This window comes from Pterocles gutturalis, unplaced genomic scaffold, assembly GCF_000699245.1.
Source record: "Pterocles gutturalis isolate BGI_N339 unplaced genomic scaffold, ASM69924v1 scaffold23680, whole genome shotgun sequence".
NCBI lineage: Eukaryota > Metazoa > Chordata > Aves > Pterocliformes > Pteroclidae > Pterocles > Pterocles gutturalis.
The window spans coordinates 1-5675 of record NW_010144068.1 but is presented as its reverse complement, the minus strand read 5'-3'; positions in this window follow the sequence as shown (position 1 = coordinate 5675).

Here is a 5675-nt window from a genome sequence, read left to right as displayed (position 1 = left end):
TTTGTGGTTGTTTTTGCGTTTTTTTTTTTTTTGGGGGGGGGGGGGGGGTGGCATTGTTGTGAAACCACAGCCAAGCAAGGCAGATCATAAGCAGCAGAAGTTAAGCTATGCTTCCACAGTCACTCTCAGCCAGCATCTGTCCACAGATGCACAGGAACAGGGTCGGGACCCTGGTCAGAGCAAGCAGCCCCAGTGGCAGGGAGGCACGGCGGGTACCCAGCCGCAGCACTGCCGGCCAGTCTCACCAGGCAGCACGAGATCTGCCATACATTGCCAGTTTTGACCTGCACACCAAAACACTCAGAAAGCTAAGCCAGCACAAAGGTTTGTCTGCTGAGACAGTTTTTAGCTGGACCAAGATCTGATCTAACTCAGGTGAGATGGACATCTGTGCCAACACACAGGAGCAGTGGGGACACGCGGCCCAGAGGGGTGGCAGGAGCATCCCTTCCGGCAGGAGCAGCTTTTGTACCCACTCACAGCAACATTAAAACTGCTGCTTAAGCTGGTGGTACCACAGCAGCCTAATCCATCAGAACTGGGACTGCAGTATCTCACTCCTTCCTCCTCTCCCACCAACATCCACAGTCTTTTAGCAGCTATCTGAGCCAGCTGAGCACACAAACAACAAAACGACGAGAACAAGCTCGGCACAGGAGAAAAGCAAGGAGTGTGCAACAGCCACAGTTCTGATCAGCTGAAGCTGTCATGAGGCCCCTGCAGACCATTTGCCAACTACTGGACTTAGCTGGCACATTTTGGAAGCCAGTTAGTTATACAGGGAATGTTCTGAATGCCTCCCTTAGACGTGCCTTGGCTCAAAACCAAACAAGAAGTCAGGGCTGGAAATACACCTTCCTAGGGACAAGCCACCATTTAAACAGGTTTGCCTATTCAGCTAACTATCCTAGTGTTTATTTACACCCAAAACCTGGGTAAAAAGCCTGACGATTCCCTTCAAGAGAGGAAGGAAGGCGAGGCAGCAAGATCCTGGTTTTCCAAAGTACGTCCTTCCTGGTTTGAGGCAGCAATCACGTGTGCTCATCTGACAGCACATTAATGGGAGCAGCCCCAGCCTGCAGGAAGCATACCCTCTCCACCCTGAAGATTTTCCCTTCCCTGGGGCCATAGGGGCAACGTGCATGCCACTGCGGTCAAAACCCTTCAGCTTAGAGGAAAACAACAATTCCAAGACAGCAGCTCTTGAGACACAGAAAAGTCACAACAACAACACCAACACACCAAACACCCCACTCCATAAAAAAAACCAAAATGAGCACGACCACCAGTCCTTAGCGATGGCTTCAGTCACCGTGTAACTTCCTGACAGTGGTTTCCCTACTGCTGTCATCTCCTTTCATACCCTATACCCACAGGGCCTGGTCATCTTCCCTGTTCTGTCCCACCCAAACACCACCTTAGTCTCCAGCTTGGGTTTGGAGTGGAAGAAGGAGGGACAGAAGCGAAATATCATTCATTTTGTAAGATTTCCCTGTCCTACCTCAGACCCCCAGCACTGTCCCTGCCCCCATCCCCCCACTTTGCCGCTCACCACGAGGGAGGAGCAAAGGCACTCTCCATTCCTCCCATCTGACACTCAAGTTCACTACAAAAGCACAGAACACCATTCAAGGAGCACTGGTTTAAATAAACTGATTTCAAGTGATAAAGCAGCACGTACTTTCCACCGCCGCATGCCGGCTGAAGGACTGGCAGCTAACAGCTCATAGCAGGAACTTACCGGTGTGCTGATAACCACACGCACGCTCACTGCGGCTGCCCGCGTGCCAGAACGTGGTTCCCAGAAGCATGGAAGTGCTGCACAGCACAAGGAAACTGCAGGTAGCACCTACGTAGGCGTTTTCTTATCTAGCAGACAAAAGTCACCAGAAAGGACAAGGATTCCCAAATCCTGCCGCATTTTGAGAAACCCTTGTTGCACTAGGGCAACGCAATGGGGGACACAACCACCTGCCTTCGCACCGCTCCCTGCCAGGCAGAAGCAAAGAGGCAAAGCTCTTTCGGGTGACCCTTCCACACCTCCGAGAGGAGCAGCATTTGTAAGAGATATAGGATAGATCCAATACGCTGTGTTTAAGAGAGGTTTAGCAGCAGGACAGGGTAACCAAAACCTCTGGTCCCACACACACCCAGCCTGCTGCCTGTATCTTATTAATATTCACAACTTCCTTTGGTTTTGCCATCAAAGACATCTTCTGTTAGTCTTACCAATATACAAAGACTACTGAAACAAGTAACTGCTTCAGATTTAAAATCCTTTTGAGGTAGGATTTCCCAGGGTATTGATTTATTTGCCCCCTATATTTAGCAGTAAGAAGTTTTTATTTGCAAGGAGTGGAAGTTACTTTTCATTTAAGACTCCAGCTGCCATTTGAATAGAAAATTGCTGCCATCCGTTAAGATCGGGGTATACCTGACAGGTAAACCCATCTACTAGGCAGCTTCTTATAACTGGACATAAGTTAAAAAAGGCTGGTAAGTCTCCCCACACAACTACTCGATACGATGTTCTGTTTTGACAGATTGAATATATTGACAGGTCTATAACTTGCTTTAGCCATAAGGCATCTAGTGTTTTGTAGAAGCAAGCCCCACTCCCTCAGAGGAAGCTGTATTTATCACAAATTGCTTAAAAAGAAAATTGAAAAAGAAAAAAAAATGGGACTGTCACACCACGCAAAGAGCATACCCTGTTTTTTACTTCCATTTTTGCCATGCTGCTGCATTTCAGCCTAAAAAAAGTACTCTCGCTGGCTCAAATAATATCTCCCAAGTTTCATGAATATTCATATTTCACATAAATATATGTCTTATTGCGGTTCAAATCACTAAGGGCTCTCAGAATGACAGGCAATCTAATTAAGAGGAGGGGTGGGAAGAAGAATAAATAAAACCCCAAAGTTCACCAAGTAGTTTTACACAATCTCAAGTTTGGAAAGGGGTCATGTTTATGTTCCTGGAGGCTGCACTAAATAAAACATCCCCAGATTCTCAGAGACAGGCAGATCTGGAAAGAAACAGTCAGTATTAACACTGGCAGAACAACTGGGAGATGTGAAGCTAAAACTTTCACCATATACTATGAAACTGAGCATAATCCCAATATTCCTTAGAGTGGTGAATAACTTGGGCTTCAATATATTCCCTCCAGATCCACTTCAGCTTAGGAATTTTAGTAGATATCACCATGTAAACCACTGAAAATGTATGTTTCAGTATTTAAGACCAAAGTTCATCAGTTCACAAACACTACAGAAGCTGGTAAGCATGAAGGAACTTATTAATGAGCCCATAAAACTCCAAAAATAGATATTTAAGTTCTGTTTCCAGTCCCCAAAGACTTAATATGAACAGCTGCAGACAAAATATTTAAACTCCTGATCAGTAAAGCTAGACAGTGAGAATTACCTAACTAAATAACAGGCCTATGTTCTGCAATTACTTTGAAGGAATATGCAGGAGCTCAGAGCCTAAGCAGAGGTGAGGTTTTTGGAGTGTGAGCAGGGGAGAGGCCGGGGAACCAATATTGGTGTACGAAGCAGTTCCTCAGAAAGCGTATGCTGAGTGAGGGGAGTGTTGGGGCAAACGTGGACATTTAGCCCTTTGCGCTCAGCAGCTTCATATGTAAAATGAAGTGTTTGCCTACAGTGCAAAAGGGTTTCAAGCACAAAGACAAGCTGTCCCAAAAACAGATGCTTCTTGGGTGAAAAGAAGAGGGGAGGCAATTGTTATCAATATGGTAGATGCAAAGACCATCAGCAGAGAGATGCCCAGGCTAACCAACTATCTTCAGCCCCTTTACCTTCAAGTACCCTGTCCCACGGAATTCCCCCTAGCAATTGCTTGAAAAGGCCAAAGTTGGCCCTACTGAAGTCCAGTGTAGCTATTTTGCTCTTTATTCTATTATGACCACATGAGATCCTGAACTCCACCACCTCATGGTCACTGCAACCAAGGCTGCCCTCAACCTTCACCTCTTCAACCAGACCCTCCTTATTTGTGAGAATAAGATCTAGCAGAGCTCCTCTCCTAGTCGGCTCATCCACCATTTGCATCAGGAAGTTATCATCAATGCACTGGAGAAACCTCCTGGACTGCGGATGGCTGGCTGAGTAGGCCTTCCAGCAAATATCAGGGTGGTTAAAATCCCCCACGATAACCAGAGTCTGTGATTGTGAGGCTGCTATCAGCTGCCTGTAGAAGGCCTCATCAACTTCCTCGTCCTGGTCCGGTGGCCTATAATAGACACCCATGATGGTATCACCCATACCACCCTGTCCCTTAATTCTCACCCACAAACTCTCAACTCTCTGGTCATCCACCCCTGGGCAGTACTCAATGCATTGTAGTTGCTCTCTCACATAAAGAGCAACTCCCCCACCTCGCCTTGCTGGCCTGTCTTTCCTGAAAAGGGTATAGCCACCCATGAGTTGTTACTTTGTTAAAGAATAAAGAGGGATGCATGTCAGGATTACTATTAAATGAAAAAAAACAACCCTCTAGATTCAAGACAGGAAGAGATCTGGCACAGAAAAAACAGGAACTCATGTCATCCCTTCCCAAGGCATTAAGCCACAGTGCTACTGAGAAGAAGAGAAGACAATGACAGCTCCCCTTGCCCAGGGAAGATGAATTTGTCTGATTTTATCACCTAACTGCAGCAGAAGTTAATACGTGAATCTGACACAGGGAAGGCTGGGTCTCAAACATAAGGTGCCATTTAAGGCACGGGGCCCAAGTCTCGCTCTTCCCAGCACTCCCCCAACTCACTGACTGCAGAGACCCCATCACCACTACAGTTCCGAGAGCACCACTGGGCTCCAGCCTTCCCACCGCAGAAAGCAGGGCACCCACCACAAAGGCGGCAGCTGCCTAAAGCCTGCATACTGTCATTTCTAAAGATTTCTATAGACTTTGCATAAGAAAGCAAAAAGAGTAGTCAACTTTGTATGTTTTGACTACTACTCTGCTTTCAAGGTTCATTATTCAGACTACTCAGTACGACTTTGCTTTTCACTTTCATTCTCATATTTAAAACCAGTGTTGAGAAAATTATCTTCCAGGCAGGTCACCTGGGAATTTAAGGAGTTTTCATATCCGTCACTTGTGCCAAAAACCACACAATGAACACAAAACCACACAAAACAGTGCATTCCCTTGACCCCGGACTGAGAATAATTTTTACTCCATGGCTTATTTTACATTCATGCTTCTTGCTCTGTCCAGTTCCTTGTGCAACTCTACAAACCGCACAACCCGGAAGGGATCTCCTGAAGCCCGTGGTCCCCTCAGCCCGGGGAACAAGCCTCGCTGTGCTTTTGCTGCTCTTCACCGCCTTCCACAAGAAATCTGATGTACTGCCCCCAGGCCCTGAAGATCAAATGAGACGAAAAACAAGCACGGGAAAGCAAAACCGCGGCAAAGCCCCGGAGGCCTGCGGCCAGGAACACCAGACACTACCCGGTTCTTTGTAAGAAAGTCTGCAGGGAAACAGCGACAGAAACTTTCCCCTTCCTGGAGCCAGCACACAGGGGGAAGGAGCTCCCCGACCGCGGGGCACACCTCACACCCGTGTCGGGGCCCCGAAAAGCGGCTCCAAACCGGTCCCGGGGCCAGGGCACAGGCCGGGCCGCGCGGCTGCCCCACGGCCCGCT